The 19,589-nt window shown below is 35.6% G+C and overlaps 1 long non-coding RNA gene across 1 annotated transcript; it reads left to right on the forward strand.

Annotated features, from left to right (window-relative positions):
• The first annotated feature begins 570 nt into the window (after positions 1-570).
• On the forward strand, positions 571-1,870 carry LOC131030335 (uncharacterized). The gene is made up of 3 exons (XR_009102891.2): positions 571-862; positions 982-1,158; positions 1,278-1,870. It is a non-coding gene; the product is annotated as an uncharacterized LOC131030335 (long non-coding RNA).
• Positions 1,871-19,589: the final 17,719 nt, after the last annotated feature.

The raw sequence follows: 19,589 nt of genomic DNA on the forward strand, positions 1-19,589 counted from the left end.
ATCATTATTACTTTTGAATGAATACATTGTATTATATTTTTAAATTTTATGAAACATCATATTATTCAATGATCAAACAATCAATAGCAATTTAAAACTTCATTCAAAATAAAAAAAATTCCTCTATCCCCACCCACTCCCATCCATTGAATAAAATTATGAAAAAAATTTCAAAATAAAAAAATTACCTTGAATTTCTTTAAGTCACAATTGAAAATCCATCTCCTCAATGAAGATATCAAGATTTTTCTATATTTTACTCAAATGCTACATGAAAGAGATAATCTCTTGAGACCACCAAGAGTGGTTGGCACCTATTTCTAGAGTACATGTGGGGTTGTGCACCCATTGTTTTACCTCATAAGACTAGACATCACTTACTATGAATTGCCTCTTGGGGACCAAAAAATATAAATATATATTTATACTGAGTGGAGAAGAATCCATCTTTCCAACATTAATAAAGGACTCAATCCATCCATGTGATTCCTTTTTGAGAAAATGGTAAAATACCCATTGGATTCTTGATAAAAGTGACAAAACAATCAATCTCCATTATTTATCTGACCAATAATGCATTACAAGTTACTTGCATTGGAGAAAATGCATGCCCCCACGCATCCATCAGCCCTTCACCCACCTTATAAAGCTCCAAAACTTGATTGAAGACCCAAATGATATCAGAAGAGCAGCAGTTGGGCTTCATAGATCTTGATTTTCAATTCATATTTACAATCATTTTTTTTTATTTTTTTTTCATAGATCATGTAGTTTGATCTGAAACATCGAGAAAATAAACTCTGACATCTATTATCAGAAGCTATGCACGATAATTTCACATAGAACAGTCACAAATCTCCTGGTACAAGTCCTTATCTCTGCTGCTTTTTTAATCAATTCTTGTTGGGTTTCATGTACTGAATTTGAATCATAGTTTGTAAATATATGTATTGTCATTTATTTGTGCTGTTATGTGTATAGATTCAAAGTAAGTGGATTGCATTAGTGGGAATTATGTCAAAACAACAATTGAGATCAGAGAAGTGCTCTATGTAGTTTGATTTGGAATGTAAAAGAAAAACTTTCACTGTTATTATCAGAAGCTATGCACAATAATCTCTGATTATTCCATAACATCAAACAATTACATATCTTCTGGTACAAATCATTATCTCTGCTGCTTTTTTAATCAATTCTGGTTGGGTTTCATGCATTGAGTTTGAATCATGGTTTGTAAATATCTGTACTGTCATTTATTTGATCTGTTATGTGTATAGATTCAAAGCAAGTGGATTGCATTCAAGTGGGAATTATGTCATCACAACAATTGAGATCAGAGAAGAACCCAGTTAATAATTGCTCTCCAATGGCAGACACAAACTGTAACAGAACTCATCATCATGGGGAAGGGCAGAAGGATTTGGTTGGCATTAAATGCAACAGAATTTGCACTGAGGAGGAGGAAAAAAAGTTCTGTCTCTGCTCTCCTACAACTCATCCCGGCTCATTTCGCTGCCGTTTGCACAGAAATTGAATTGGGTTTGTGTGGAATTCAAATTTAGATATGTAAATTCTTTACCCATTTGGAGATCTTCCATGAAAACATCAGATTTCCTGTAAATACATCTATTGAGTAGGTTATGGTAAGGAGGAAAAATTGTACTATTAAATTTGCTCTATATTTTATATATGTATATGACAGATATAAAATACAGATATCAAAATGGTTTGGAGAAGGAACAGTCTGGTATTTATTTATTTGGAATTTTTTTACCATTTCATATTATTAATATGAGTTATATCTCCCAAAGAGCATATAGAAAACTATGTTATTATGATCAGAATTGAATAAAACGTATGTGTTAATATTTATGGGAGTTAATATTGGTCAATATGAATGAAATAGATATAGTGAGAAAAGGGTAGTAGAGGGATATATCTTTAAAAAAAATATAAAAGAAATAAAGAATAATGTAATAAAGGAAAACACGATCTAAAGATATATTGAAGATCTTAGAAAGCATTGTTAATATTCAATAAGAATGTGGAAAGAATTGGGTGAATTTCTCAATAGATACAAAAACTATCTTCTAATTATAAAAAATTGGGAAAGCTTTCGAAGACAAAATGTTCCTCCATTTCTAGTTTCAAATATGGTGCAACTGATGAGTATGGTATTTTTCCCATTATGAAGCTAGTGAGAGAAAAATCCAAGTCATGCAAGAGGAACCCTTAATGTAAGCATGTAATCATATAATTCATAATTGAAATGCCTTCATTCCTACCTCATGCGTTATCTATAAGGTTCTCAATAGAGCAATAATGAAATACATTGTGATATATTATCATAAGCATTCAACGAATCATATAACATAAAAATCTATTAACAATGCATCATGATTGATCACTATTTGATTGAAGATTAGATCAATAATTAAAGATGTTATGTCTAGTAGGGGCAAGATAATGGAGATATGACAATAAATGGCAAAAAATACTATAAAAGTGTAATTGAAAGTTTGTGATATAAAGCTCAACGTGATATAAGGCTCGACAATGGCATGAAGCTTGAAAATGTCATGAATCTCAACAAGGTCATTAAGAGCAACTTCCCAAATACATGTATGATCATAAGATAAAAGGCGCAAACAAATCTAAATAATAAGATGTGTCATTAAAGGTCCACTATGAGAAGGTGGAAGGAATGATGCCTTAAAATGTGGGATCAATGTAGTAATGATATGATAATGGAAGCACAAAATAGACAAGGGGGAATATCAAGATGATCCCCACCATGTAGATATATTCAAGATAAAATAAAGATGCTCAAAAGCAATGATAAAGATAGGGAAAATTATCAATAACTATAAAGGTATGATATAACAATAAGGATCAACAATCAATTCTAAAAGTGGGGCGTGTATCAATGTAAGTTAAAAATATGTATGATATAATAAGAAAGGTATGACCATGTAAGATCATATAGAAGCCCTAAGATATAGTATGATTTAACAATACGAGACCAAGAGACAAGTGATATAACAATATATTTTCAAAGAATGCTTGATAGTATGATAGGAGAATTTAGGATTTAATGATATCAATGCAACATAGGATGATGTAACAATATTAGATGTTAATACTCTAGATAGTATAGTATAAAAATAGATACTCATCAAATAAAACAATCAAGATAGTTGGATAATAAAAGTGTTTTAGGAATAAAGATAGATCAATGTGGGGTCATAATATATAGATAAAGGATGATCATAGAAATCATAACTTTAAGGACTATATTCATAGATATAAAATGAGAGATTATAGTAATAAGACAAGGACCAAATAATCAAAAAGATACAAAAGGTGAGAGTATAAGTTCATGGTAAGATAAGGGTAAAAATATATAAATGGTAAGTTGAAAACAAAGCACGACTCGCAAGTGGGGTAGAAAAGGCAAGATCAAGACAAGAAGAAACAAGATTTAAATGTCACCCAAGTAGAAAAAAAGAGATATGAAATAGGCCAAAATGATCAACAAATCATGAATACCCCCTCCCCACAAGTGGAGAAGATAAGTTTGAAACAAAAGATAGATAATAAGTATACGTAGCACAATAAGTGAGGTGTACTTGAAGGCCAACATGTAAGGAAATACATATATTGAAAATGCCCAAATAAAATGATACAAAGTACAATGAACATGGGAAAATAAAGTCAAAAAAGGAAAACAAGAACACAAAATGTGATAATATGATAATGACAAATAAAATTATATAAGAAAAGAATTGATCTCTGATTATATAATTTGTCTTTGATTTTATGTGTGACCTCAATATGGGTTATCTTGTAGTGAATAAAAGAACTTTTTTATTTTCTTTCATATAACTCACAACATGAATTGTTCAAGTAAGTGTTCATGAACTTGTGTGCTCAATAATGTATCTTCTCTTTGTCTGTAAATTCTTGAATTTTCTATTGGAAAGCAATGCCTTTATTGTTAGAATATCCATTTAAACAATAAGAATTATATATAGTGTATGGATTGTGTTGACAACTGTTTTTGACACACTCACCAACAATCAGGTAGCCAATGTGAACACTCACCACCTCTCCTGAAAAGCAATGAGTTGTGGGGGACTAATCACTCCAAGGTCTCTATAGTCGGGTCTCGACGGTGATGGGCAGCCCAATGGTTGATGTGGTTGTACCCGTTAAGGGGCCTGCTTGTTAGAACTAAATCCCACTAATCGTTAATAACTTAATTTCATTTTTATGCTATGGTTTTAAGATTCTTCTGGAAATAAACTGCAAGAGATAGGGAAACAAGAAAATGACAATGAAACCAATTCAATGACAACTTAATGAACTACTTAATTAGTATCCTGCAATCCAAATATCATCAAATATTATCTAAATCAACATTCAACAACGAACCTCCAGTAAACCTGCAAAGTCAGCAACCTCACAGACTTATGGAAATAATATCACCACAATAATTGCCTATCACAGTAATTCTTATACACCACTTACGTGTGTAGCATGAGTCATAAAGTAATAAACGGAAGATTAGAACACGTTGCTAATTTCAGACAATGAACATTAATGGATTACAAAGAACAAACTCGTAGAACATATGCATAGATCAGGCAATCTATAAGCTGCTTCTTGTATTAATTTCAAAGAATGTGTAACAAAAATAACCCAAGTTCATAACAATCTGCAAAATAATCTAAAATTTCTAAGTGGGCCTCAAGTCATCAATTTGTGGACATATGTAAATAGATGAAGAAGGTGCACCAAACAAAGAATTTATTTTTTACCTCCTATGTCATCTAGGTGGTTGCCCGAGCAGGTAAGTTCCTAGGGTTACAGGTAGAGGGCCAACTAGGAGATGAGGAAGGCCAAAAGAAAGTTTGGGAATATTATTCCCAACTCCCTCTAACTAGTGCAAAGGCACACTTCAAAAGAATCAATGATGCCTTCCTCTTCCATGTGATCATTAAACTAACAAGTGATACATGATATAGAATAAGCCCTAAAGCTATGGCAATCATCCAAGAATGGGCGTGTTGGTTTATTCAAAACCAACGTTCCACATACATAAGGGTCAGTGGGTTTACAAGGAACTCGATGTTGTTGCCAAGATATTGCAACGACCACATCATTTTGCTGGAGTATGTCAGACAATTGCTCAGCCTCCAATCCCTATTGTCATCAAAACACAAGATAGGGATAGACTTCTCAGTTTCAATTGGATATTTTTCTTGTTCAAAGATCCAAGTAGCAAAGACAGCGGAGTAGGAACTCCAAGATTTAAACTTGAAAGAATTTGATTATGCTAGGGAGTATTATGATCCCTATGGAAAGCTTAAACAAGCCATGCCTAAGGCATATGAGGGGCACAAGCCCAGATTGGAGGATTTTGGGAAAACCTCCAGGACTGTTTTGAGGTAAGGGAAAAGAATTATTATAGACTATTGGTGCCACAAATTAGGGATTTTGAAATAGAAACCAATCTCCCTAAAGAGTTGACGGATGATGGAGAGCTTGATGAATAATGATTAACAGTAAATACCCAACAGATATTGAGAGGGGGGGGGGAGTGAATCAGTATAGACAAAAACCTCTTCAACAACTTAAACTGCAAAGAGTGCACTAAATAGTAAACAATATTACCACTCTAAATCAAGGCACTACTGGTAAAACACAGTATGATTGTAAAAGACATAAAACGGTAACATCTAGATCTTCTCAAAACCTAATATCTCATCTCAACTTCACCCATATGCTAAAGTAAGTAAAACATCAGAAATACAATGACCATTGGATCAACTTGCATTACCACTTAATAGAAAACACTAAAACATCACATGAAACAACATCAAACATAACACACTAATTTTTCACATGGAAACCCAACTGGTAAAAACCACGGTGGGGATGAATACCCACAAGTTGTTCTTGAACTCTTTTGAAGTCCGCTCTGTTAGGAGCCTAGTTTGGTTAAAGACTTTACAACAAGTTCTGCTAGGATCTTATCCTACTAGGGATCACCCAGTTAAGGGATGGCTAAATACCCGGTTAGAGGTTAAAATTCTGTTAAAGGTTACCTTGTTAGAGGATTTAAAGAACTCAATGATTTTGAGTCACCCTATTAAAGGATTTACAAAAAGCCTATTAAAGCTACCCGGTAGAGGTATTTTCCATCTGCTGAAATGGTTAGAAGTCAACAGGTAATATACTGATCTGATAACAACACTCAATGCCAAGGCAGATCCACTTCAGTTCTTTTACTTCTGCAATCACACTCTGCAAATCTTTTCTTACTCCTTTGGTCTAGCAAGAATCACCTCACATACATTCATTTGCCAACAACTTCAAATAAAAATCATTATCGACCTTATAGACAACAATTAGGTTGGTGGCCAAAACCTAAAAACCCTAAGTATTTAGGTTAACAATGCAGAAGGTCCACTCCTAGCCAGTTAAACACATTACATAGAGCAAAACAATCTTGAACAAATCTCAAGATGTTCTCCATCATCTGTTCTTCACAGCTTTTGGAAGCTGATAACCCATCACGAGCTCTCCACCGTTTACAAAGATTTTGCACATTCCTGAGGTAGATAGAATCAATCTTCTTCATGCAAGATCCTCAAGGAAATTCTTCACGTGCACAAGGCTAACATGGCAACGCAATCTGATCTTCATTTCAATGCTAACTCATCAAAGGATGTCGTCAATCGAATCACACAGACTTGGAATGCATCAACCAGAAACCTTGAAGCTGAGACTACCAACCGGTAGTCATATCAAATGAAACCCCAATACAAACTTTTCATATACCGGTTCACACTCCAACATATCGGTTCACTATTTTCATATACCAGTTCATACCATCATACCGATTCACTTGCCAGTTTGCTTACTTCAATACACCGGTTCATACTTTAGTATATTGACATCAATGACAACATACAATCCTATAATGTCTTAAAACTCTGCACATATGCCAACAATCTCCCCCTTTCGCATTGATGGCAATACACAAAGATATCTCTACATCTTCTTCCATATTATATGTCTTCAATACTGCAGATATCTTCTCTACTTCACATCTTCTCCCTCTTTGACAACAATGCCAAAGTGGATGTTGCAAGTACAGTGGTGTCATCTAGTATCAGTCTCCAAGTGGGAGATTGTTTGGTGTGGAGCCTGATCAGTCTCCAAGTGAGAGATTGTTGATATGTGGCGACTGATCAGCAAAGTACTGTACACTCAGCACATATCCTCGTCGGAGATTGTTGATATGTGGTGATTGTTTGCCGTTTTTTGTTGATGAAAACTGACATTGTAATAAAACCCTAAAAAGGTCGACTTTGTTTGTTGCCCTAAAAATGCATGTAGGCACATTATAACTAGTATAAATTCCATAATTATCAATCAAGAAGACCAACAGAAACTGATGAAGAAATCAGCTTATCTTGTGGAACTGCCTTCGTGAACATATCGGCAGGATTCTCACTTGTGTGAATCTTCTCAAGCCGTAACTGAGCCTCCTCCAAAACAATTCGGATGAAGTGGTACCTGAGCTAAATGTGCTTTGTCCTTGAATGAAAAGCAGAGTTCTTCGCAAGATGAATGGCTCTCTAGCTATCAGTATACAATGGGCGATCCTCCTGTGTCTGACCCAATTCCTTCAGAAAACATTTTAACCAAATCATCTCCTTGCTAGCTTCTATAGCAACAACATACTCAGCTTCAGTGGTTGAAAGTGCAACAACCTTCTGCAGCCTAGAAATCCAACTAACTCTAGTTCCCCCTATAGTAAAAACATACCTTGTAGTACTCCTTCATGATTCAATATCACCTGCCAGATCAGAGTCAACAAATCCACTTGGAGCAGCATTAGATCCTTTGAAACATAATGCCTTCGTAGTGGTTCCTTTCAAATACCGAAGAATCCATTTCACAGCATTCCAATGTTCCATACCCGGATTACTCATAAACCTGCTCACAACTCCCACTGCATGTGCAATATCCGGCCTTGTGCATACCATTGCATACATCAGACTGCCAATAGCTGATGAATACGAGATGTTAGACATTTTATTTACCTCTTCCTGTGCCTTTGGGAACATCTCCTTTGTCAATTTGAAATGACTAGCCAAAGGTGTACTAACTGCTTTTGCATCCTGCATGTTAAATCTTTTCAACACCTTCTTTATATACTCACTTTGGGACAAATTCAAGGTTCTATTTTTCCTATCCTGTGTAATCCTCATACCGAGAATTTGCTTAGCTGAACCCAGATCCTTCATAGCAAATGACCTGGCTATTTATGTTTAAGATCATTTATATGTTGCATGTTAGACCCAGCAACAAGCATGTCATCAACATAAAGCAATAGGATAATATAACTGCCATTATCCAATCTCTTAAAATATACACAATGATTAGAATGACATCTACGATAACCATGTTCATCCATGAAACTATCAAATTTTAAATACCATTGTCAGGGTGCTTGCTTTAAGCCATACAAACTTTTATTCAACCTGCACACCAAGTTCTCCTTACCTTTGACCTCATATCCCTGTGGTTGCAACATGTAAATTTCCTCCTCCAATTCTCCATGGAGAAAAGTTGTTTTGACATCTAATTGTTCAAGATGTAAATCATCTGCAGCCACAAGATTAAGTACAGTTCTAATTGAAGTTATTTTTACAACTAAGGAAAATATTTCATCATAATCTATACCCTTTTTCCATGCAAAACCTTTTACCACAAGTTTGGCCTTATAACTTTTCTGACCTCCTTCCTCCTCCTCCAGCTGATAAACCCATTTGTTACGCAAGGCTCTTTTTTCTGTAGGTAAAGGGACTAAGTCCCAAGTCTTATTTTTCATCAAGGATTCCATCTCCTCTTTCATGCCTAGCTCCCACTGTTGTTTGGCATCCACCTGCATTGCTTCTTCATATTCTTCTGGCTCACTAGAATCAGTTAATAATATAGAATACAAAGAAGGAGAAAATCTTTCAGGGGGTCTAGTTGACCTCGTAGAACATCTAACACTTGTAGGATTTTGTGGGACATTCTGTTGTTGCTGAGCATCAGGTACCTATGGCATTTCATTTTCAGGAATCTCATCCAACACCACATATTCTTGCTTGTCATGTTCATTCTTCTTTTCTTGCATCTGTTCTTTATACATAGCCTTCTCATTGAATATAACATATCTACTTCTAATTATTTTCTTATTTTTAAAATCCCATAACCGATAGCCATATTCATCTATCCCATATCCAATGAAGGTATGTTTCTGAGATTTAGCATCAAGCTTGGTTCTGTTTTCTTTATCAACATGGACAAAATCTTCACAACCAAAGATTTTTAGAAAAGAATAATTTACCTTTTTACCAGTCCATGCCTCCTCTAGAATACCACCATCCAAAGGGGTTGAAGGTCCTCTATTTATCAAATAGACAACAGTATGTACAGCATCTGCCTAAAAATGTAAGGGCAATCCAGCATGCAATCTCATGCTCCTCGCGCATTCCATGATAGTCCTATTCATTCTCTCTGACACACCATTTTCCTGTGGAGTTCTTGGAACTGTCTTCTACTTTCGAATCCCATTTAAGGAGCAGTAATCTTCAAATGCTTTGCTGCAATACTCACCTCCATTATCTGATCTGAGACACTTCAACTTTTTTCCTGTCTCATTCTCAACCAAAGCTTTCCATTTCTTAAAAGTTTCAAAAACATCTGATTTTTGTCTTAGGAAATATACTCATGTTTTTTTGGTTGAGTCATCAATAAAAATAACATAATAACAAGAGACACCAAGAGATGATACCTGAGCCGGTCCCCATACATCTGAATGCACAAGCTCTAACTTCTCACTCTTCTTCTCTTTACCAACCTTGAAAAATTTGACTCTTTTATGTTTGCCATAAACATAGTTTTCACATAACTCTAAATCAATCTTCTTTAGTCTTGGCAATAGATTTTTGGAGTGAAGTATTTTCATCTCTTTCTCACTCATGTGCCCAAGCCTATGGTGCCACATTATCGAATATGTTCTTGCAACATCTATTGTTGTTGTCCCTACAATAACTTTATCTGTAGCAGCTAAGGTAGAGTAAGTGTTACCAGTACACAGATATAATGTGTCGACCTTCGCACCTTTAGCTACTACTAATGATCCTTTAGTGACCTTCCAGATACTGTCTGAGAAGGTAACTATGCAACCTTCACTACCTAGTTGCTCTGCAGAAATTAAATTTCTTCTTAAGTTAGGAACATGTCTTACCTCCTGCAAAAACCAGTCATTTTCATTCTGCAACTTGATCTTTATCTTTTCTTTTCCAACAATTTGACAGGGCTCACCATCACCCAAATATACCTGTCCAAAATCACCTTGAACATAATCTAGAAAATATTTTCTATGGGGTGTAGCATGAAATGAAGCCCAAGAATATATTACCCAGGAATCATTAACGTTATCCAAACATAAGATTAAAGCATCTTGTAAAGTATTACTTGAAATATTAGCTTCCTTACTGTCATTTTCATTTTTGTCTCCTTTATTTTTTCGAGACCAACAGTCTTTCTTTAGATGACCAGGCTTTCTGCAATACCAGCAATCTTTCTTTCCTCTAGATTGAGAGTGTCATTTCTTTAACTTCCCTCGTGACTTCTTATTCCAAGGGCCTTTTCCTCTTTCCTTTGATCTTCCTTTGTTCTCCACATTCAAAACACTACTTGATGATGTTGAAGTCTCACCTATGCTTTTCCTTCACATTTCCTTGCTTAGGATAACACCAACAATATCATCAAATATCAAAGTATTTTTACCAGAGACAGAGTTACTTACAACCATAACCAAGCTATTCCAGCTTTCTGGCAAAGAACATAAAATCAAGAGAGCCCTAACCTCTTCTACAAAGGTAATTTTTACTGAAGACAATTGATTGGTAATTGTATTAAATTCATTTAAGTTCTCCACTACAGATCCTCCCTCACTCATTTTCAAATTAAAAAAATGCTTCATAAGAAATACCTTATTCGAAGCTGAGGGTTTCTCATACAACTTAGTCAATGTTGCCATCAAATCTATAGTTATTTTTGCTTCTGTTATATTGAATGCTATAGACGGTGCAAGGCACAATCGAATGGATCCCAATGCCTTTCTATCTAAAATGTCCCACTCTTCATCTGACATTGGGGTCGCTTTCTTTGCCTTTCCTTCCAACGGCCGCCACAAATCCTTTTGATACAGGTAATCCTCCATCTGCATTTTCCATAACTGATAATTCTGGCCTTTAAACTTTTCAACCTTGAATTTGGAATCCTCCATTTCTCCCACTCAAATCTGAAAGTCCTACCAATTTATAGAAAACCTCGCTTTGATACCAATTGTTAGGGTTTCAAGCAGATCTGAAGCAAATATGAACTAACAATTATATGCATATTTAAATACAAAAGATAAAGAAATAAAATAGGACATAGATAACACAGAGATTTAACGTGGTTCACCTCGAATGGGTTACATCCACCATACACAACCGTCCAATCTTTCTTATTATCTAGCAAAAACAGTACATTAACCTTACAACCTTAAGCATCCCAGCCGCTTATAACATGCATTTTTAGGGCAACAAACAAAGTCGGCCTTTTTAGGGTTTTATCAACATCAATACATTGTTGATCAGTCGCCACATATCAACATCAACTATAGTCTGGTTGTTCCTTTCTGCTAAGCCATTCTGCTGTGGAGTCCGGGGGGCAGACAGTTGCCTCTTGATGTCGTTCTCTACACAGTACTTATTGAATTCACCAGAAGTGAACTCACCTCCTTAGTCGGTTCTAAGGCATTTAATCCTCTTACCGCTTTCATTTTCAACTAGTGCTCTGAAGGCTTTAAACTTTCCAAAAGCTTCAGACTTGTCTTTCAAGAATGTGACCCACATCATTCTTGAGCAATCATCAATAATAATCATAAAGTACCTATCTCCCTGAACACTCCTAGTTTTCATAGGACCACACAAATCAGTATGCACAAGATCAAGTAAATTATCTATTGTGAAGGATTTACCTTTTGTCATAACCCTCTTTTCAGACTTCGATAAGACTTGCTAATATTATTATTATTATTATTATTATTATTATTATTATTATTATTAATATTATTATTATTACTATTATTCTTAATATTACTTTAATGAGTTAGAAATGATAAATTAAATAAGGTCAAAATTTTAAATAAAAAATGAGTAATAAGTGGTGACTCACATGTGATTGAATCAAACATAATTAAGAATAGGTAAGAATAAGAAATCAATATTTTTTTATATTATAAAAAAAAAAATTAGTTGAGCTTTTGGATTAAGTTAAGTGGGTTATTACATGTGGTATCAGAGCGAAGGTTCAAGTCTAGGCCTTGAGCTCACCTCAACTTATGGAATCTTGAAGAGTATCTTGGAAGTAGCTCGAAGTAGTAGAGATAAATTGATTGAATAACAAATTTGAATTTTAAGGAAGACCTAGATGGTAAGGAAAGTGGAAGAGAAAAGCATACCACCACAAGGAGTCAAAGAGAAGTTAGCAATGATGGAAATCAACAAGAACAAGGAGTGAATCAAACAACGAGAGTCGAAGCTATAGTCAACATATTAGATGAGCAAAGGGATAAGATCAGTAACGACATTGAAAAAGAGAAGTGGGACTTAAAATGAGGATCTTGGCAATGATAAGAAAATGAGATGGATGATAAGAGGGAAAATAATATGTTGGAGGTATCTATAGATTCGAAGAAAATTACCCCACCTATGTTAGATGGAAAGAAGATTGGTGAAGGAACAAAAGATTGGTTGAATGAAATGGAAAAATAATTTGATTAGAAAGGACATTAGTGAAACTACTAAGGCATTATGGGGTCCCTACCAACTTATCAAGGTAGCAACTGGTTGGTAGATTAACATGAAGAAATAAAATGGGTATAACAAGGATATAACCACATGAGATCAATTTGTTCACCATTTATATAAAAGATGGCTATCACAAGTATTCTTTAATGAGAAGGTGACATAATTTCATAATCTTCGACAAGGGACCTTGACTATTCAACAATATTGGGATAAGATCACTGAATTGCTAAAGGATGTACCTATGTATCAAAAGGTTTATTTTGGGTTGAATACCAACATAAGGCTAGAAGTTGATGAAGGAAGTACTTAAGAAATCTTTAAATCAAGAAAGGAATATTCAAACCCTAGTAGCAGCAAGATAGAACTTTAACAAGTATTGTTCATTCAAAAGGAAGCATGAATTCAAGGGGAACTCAAACTTCAACAAGTATCAAGAGTTTAATAAATTTGAAAGAGAGGCCACCTCCTAATTAAATCAAAGGGATGTATACAATAATAATAGGGGCAATTGTGATGGAAATGATCAACAAATAGGATAAATTATCTACCAAGGTTTGATGAAGCAAGGAATGATCCTCTTACGAATCAGGGGGAATAACGGTAGGGCCATTCAGAGTCTTGGAGAAGTGCCAATACCAATTGCACAACAATGAGATTGATTAATGCAAGCACAGTGATGTCAATATGATGTAAGGAATGTTAAATGAGAAGACGCAAATGAGATGCAATAGATGTTTTCACTTTTGTTATAGACCAATTATGAACAATAAACTCTTTTAAGCTTTATTTAAATAAGTGCATCGGGACGATGCATAATTTAAGGGGGGAAGGATGTCATAACCCTCTTTTCAGACTTGGATAAGACTTGCTAATAATACTATTATTATCCTTATTATCCTTATTATTATTATTATTATTACTATTATTAATAAGACTTGAAGAAGATTGATTATATCTACCTCAGGAATGTGTGAAGTCTCAGTAAATGGTGGAGAGCGCGGGATGGGTTATTAGCTTCCAGAAGCGGCAAAGAATGAGCAATGGAGAATGTCTTGAGATGTGTTCAAGATTTTTTCACCCTATGTAATGTGACTGAACGGTCGGGATTGGACTGACTGTATTGTTAACCTAGATTCTTAGGGTTTTATGTTTTGGCTACCGGCCTAATTTTTGTCTATAAGGTCGATGATGATTTGCATTGTGAAGTGGTTGGCAAATGTTATGTGTGTATCCAAGTGAAAAGATACTTGATTCTTTCCAGACCGGTGCAGTGAGTTGAGACCTGCAGAGTGTGATTACAAAAGTATAGGAACTAAAGTAGATCTGCCTTGGCATTAAGTGTTGTTATCAGATCAGTGTATTACCTGTTGACTTATAACCATTTCAGCAGTTGGAAAATCCCTTTACTGGGTAGCTTTAACAGGCTTTCTATAAATCCTTTAACAAGGTGACTCAAAATCATTGAGTTCTTCAAATCCTCTTGCGAGGTAACCTTTAATAGGGTTCCAACCTTGAATCGGGTATTTAGCCATCCCTTAACCGTGTGATCCCTAGCAGGATCGGTTCTTAGCATAACCTGTTGTAAAGTCCTTAACCAGACTAGGCTCCTAACAGAGCAGACTTCAGAAGAGTTCAAAGAACAACTTTTGGGTATTCATCCCCATCATGGTTTTTCCCAATTGGGTTTCCATGTGAAAAATAAGTGTGTCATGTGTGATGCTTTTTCATGTGATGATTAGTGTTTTCTGTTAAGTGGTAAAGCATGATGATCCAGTGGTCATTACATTTCTGATGTATTACTTGCTTATGCATATGGGTGAAGTGGAAATGAGATATTAGGTCCTATGAAGATCTAAGTGTTACTGGTTTATGTCTTTCACAGTCATACTGTGTTTTACCCATATTGCTCTGAATTATATCAGTGATATCATTTACCAATTAGTGAAGTCTTTGTAGTTTAAGTTGATAAAGAAGTTTTTGTCTATATTGATTCACGCCCCCCCCCCTCTCAGTATCTGTTGAGTATTTACAGTTCATCATTATTCATCACACTTATCTGATAACAACACTCAATGCCAAGGCAGATCCACTTCGGTTCTTTTACTTCTGCAATCACACTCTGCAAATCTCTTCTTACTCCTTTGGTCTGGCAATAATCACCTCACATACATTCATTTGCCAACAAATTCAAATGAAAATCATCATCGACCTTATAGACAACAATTAGGTCGGTGGCCAAAACCTAAAAACTCTAAGCATCTAGGTTAACAATACAGTCGGTCCACTCTTGGTTGTTTAAACACATTACATAGAGCAAAAACAATCTTGAACAAATCTCAAGACGTTCTCCATCATCCGTTCTTCACCGCTTCTAGAAGCTGATAACCCATCACGCGCTCTCCACCATTTACAAAGACTTTGCACATTCTCGAGGTAGATAGAATCAATCTTCTTCATCCAAGATCCTCAAGGAAATTCTTCACGCACACAAGGATGACATGGCAACATGATCTGATCTTCATTTTAATGCTAACTCATCACAGGATGTCGTCGGTCGAATCACACAGACTTGGAATGCATCAACCGGAAATCCTGAAGCTGAGACTACCAATCGGTAGTCATATCAAATGAAACCTCGATACAAATTTTGCATATATCGGTTCACACTCCAACATACCAGTTCACTATTTGCATATACCGGTCCATACCATCATACCGGTTCACTTGCCAATTTGCTTACTTCAATATATCGGTTCATACTTCATCATATTGACATCAATGAAAACATACAATCTTATCATGTCATCAAACTCTGCACATATGCCATAAATTATTATAGACTGTTTTAAGGTAAGGAAAAAGAATTATTATAGACTGTTGGTGCCACAAATTAGGGATTTTGAAATAGAAACCAATCTCCCTAAAGAGCTGAGGGATGATGGAGAGCTATTAGATGCTATGTATAAAGAACAAGAAATTGATAAAATACCTCTTTCCCCTATAAGGTGGTCAACACCCAAGCAATAATAAATAGAACTAGACAGTGGCTCAGCTTAAGAGTTAGTCCAAGTGCTTCAAAAGGGAAGCAAAAGGAATCCACCTCAGGTGTGCACCAATCAAGGGGTTATAAGGAGTATTCTCACAAAAAAAGATCGAGCTCTAGGAAAAATACATCCACTGACCTAGATGAAGTAGCTAAGGCCAAGGAAAGTACCAATGAGTTAATGAAAAAGCTTCATGTGCAAATGAGAAAATCTGAATTATTGAAGAAGGTTGCAGACCTTGGAGTGATAGATGGGCTAGGTGTTGTACCACTAGCAAAGGTTCTTCCTACGAGAACACCAACTAGGAAAACTCTAGGGGAAGGCACTCAAGAAGAAGAAGAACAAAGAGAAACAGATAAAGATGCACCCACTTAGCCTCCCTCAATAGCTGCATCATAGGTCTCAATTACTACTCCTCCCATGCCATCACCAATTGATACAACTACATTGCCTCCTAGGACATGGAAATTTAGGCCTACCATTGAAAATATAATTGTCTAAAATATTGAAACAGACTCTGATCAGGAAGAGGAACAACCTAGTGAGCAACAGTCACTTGGAGGGGAGAAAGAACAATGTGAGGTGAAAGATTTGTTGAATGAAAGATTAATCTTAACCCCTCAAGACCAAGAAGATCTCCTTAAAGAGATAACTGTCGAGCAAGGTAGGGGAGAAATGGATAAGGAGGGAAGGACATTTGGAAAAGTGGTCAGTGATAGGCTGGGAGAGTTTCATAAGCAACAATAGCTAAATGTTAACGTTGCTCTCCAAACTAATCTAGTCCGCCAAGTTGCTTCGCCTCAAGGTCCTAAACACACAGAGGCAGAAGAGAAAGATGAAGCAGAGGAACAGTCGGATGTCATCATAGTCTGCATTTCATTTTATTCGAATTCTTTCCTTAGTAGTGTCGTTCAGAGTTATAACCCCACTAGACACCACCATTCCTGATTCTTTTTCCAGAGGTGTCGGTCAGGGTTGTAACCTCGACCTACACCATCTCAATGTTGGTTTTTCTCCAAAGTATTAATCAGGTTTATAACCTCGCCTGACACTTGCTTATTTTGCATGATGTTCGCCAAGATGTAAATCAGGGTTATATCCTAAATTCACATCATATTGTCCTTCGAAGTGTAAATTGGAGGAATACCCCCAATTTACATCATTTTTCAGATTTTTCATGTTCAAGTGTAGATCGGGCTCAAAAGCCCGATATACACCTGTTTTGTTTTTTTTATTTGTATGAAGTGTAAATTGAACTTATGAGTTTGATATACACTTGATGTTGATTTTACACCTTTATTAAGTGTAAATAGAACTTAAAAGTCCAATTTTCACATAATACACACACTTACAAATTGGGTATTTTTGACCAATTTGTGATTGATCGATAGTTTTGTCCTAGCAAATGAAGATTCTTATGTAGGACAATTGTCTCAAATGATGTTTTTTTATGTTGCAGTGTATTTATTGCAAATGACAGAACCTTCACCTAGCAAGAAATCAATGAAGTTCAAGAAGGAAGAAGTACATCCAGTTTTTCCTCCTTCATATGCATCATCTAATATTGACAATATTAAAGATACAGAGATTGGTCATTTGGATCTCAATTAATTCTTGAAAAGAGTAAAAGAGCCACTGGTATCTTATAAAATGGAGCCCACCATCAACAATGAAATTCATTTGGTGGCGGCCTTTCCTATGTTTGCACAAAATCCAGAATTTGTGTTGGCCCTAGCCAATAGGTATGATCCTACCATCAGATCAATGAAGGATGTGGATGGAAAGAAGACACTCATCAAGCTCAACAAGGATTCTTTTGATACAATCTTCTAGTGTTCACCTATAGATGAATATGTTGATATTGACATGCAATGAACATTGGCTTATTTGGATAAAATTTTTGATAAGTGTAGAAGGAATATAAATGATAATTGGCTAAAAACACCTAGGCCTACAATTTCAAGATGGCCTGAGACTCTTCCTCGCAGTGATTTCATTGACGAGGTCAATGATCTAATTACTCTTCTCAGTGGATTAAAAGGCCTCCCAACTTCCAAAACTTACTACAAGTGGATGCATCGGTACATTCACATTATCAGGCAAAATAGGAAGAAGATGTACTGGGGCAAGCAGATTGGAGATGCTTTATATGAGCAGTTGAATAAGGTGCCCACCACCTTGAAGTTCTATATGACTTCCTACCTTGTCTATGCAATAGTCTCGATGAGGCATTTTCTAGGCTTATCTACCACAAGATATAGGAGCCAAGTTCCTATTTAGAAGTACTTTTCCTAGTTGACTCTCAAAGAGAGTTTACATCATTCAGGAGGGTCAATGAAGCCTTATTTTCTCATTATATGTGCTTATTTGACCAATATCTTTAGAACAAAAGAGTGTCAAATGAAGCTTGGAAGGTGGTGAATGAATATGGTTATATTTTCTTACAATTCCCCACATTTACATATATCAGGATTGGATGCTTTGATGGAGAATATTTTATGCTCCCAAGGTATCCATCAAACAAGATCATCCTTATGGAAATGGCGTGTCAAATGATATCAATTCATGAGCATAAATCTAGAGCTCATAAGATAGGTCTCGAGTTTTCTATTTCCATAGGGAGATATTCCATCAATTCCATCCACAAGGCCCATGCCATGGAGGAGGAGATGAGAAGAGTAACTGTGAGATTCTTCAAAACCAGGAAATACTCTAACTATAGAAGCATGAAGAATAAAATCAAGAAGAGTTACACTCATTTCCATCGAATTGAGGATGTGTGGATTTATTGTAGAATAGAAGAGGACATTCAAAGACTTGACTACTGTCATTTGACTGTAGAACAAATTGAAAATTTTGATCTTGCTGAGGTTATTGAAGATCTTGAAGAGGATGGAGACATCCTAGATCCTGCATATGAGAGAAATAAAGTTGCTGGCTTACCTCTGCCCCTCACTCAATGGTCTCAAAAGGAGAATAATTCTATAAGGGTCAAGTTCCAAAGGTTTCTTGATAATACCACTGCTTGGTTAAATCTACATGGTGTTCAGCTTAAGCCTTTCCAATCTAAATCATTTGAAGAAGATGATGCAGGTTCTAAGGGAAGAATTTCTGAATTAAGAACCAAGAACAAACAAGATCCTATAGCTCCTAAAGGTCCAAAATTCAAGTTCACCATCAGGAAAGGTAAGAGTCAAGGTGAGCCTTAAACTCAAGAGAATCAATCTCAAGAAGAGGTTGATGAAGGAAATGAAGAAGAAAATGAAGATGAACAACAAGATGAAGGTGATCCTAAAAAGGAAGAGGAACAAGAAGAAGGAGAATTTGATGAGGAGGGATTACCCGAAATCCCAAGTACTTCCTAGTCTCAAGAGATGCACAAAGGTATTACTCCTACATCATATGATATCACAGGTACCACTTCAGTCTTTATTACTGATGTCGTTCCTTTGGTTTCTGCTGTGTCGTTTTCATCTCTAGATCCTAAAATTCATGTTATTCCTTCTACTTCCACAAGTGAATATGCCCTTGATACACCTCATGACAACCTTGATACTATTTTTTCTTCCCAATTTGTCTGAGGTTACTTCTTCCATGTTGGAAGATTTTGAAA

This window comes from Cryptomeria japonica, chromosome 1, assembly GCF_030272615.1.
Source record: "Cryptomeria japonica chromosome 1, Sugi_1.0, whole genome shotgun sequence".
In the NCBI taxonomy this organism is placed as follows: domain Eukaryota; kingdom Viridiplantae; phylum Streptophyta; class Pinopsida; order Cupressales; family Cupressaceae; genus Cryptomeria; species Cryptomeria japonica.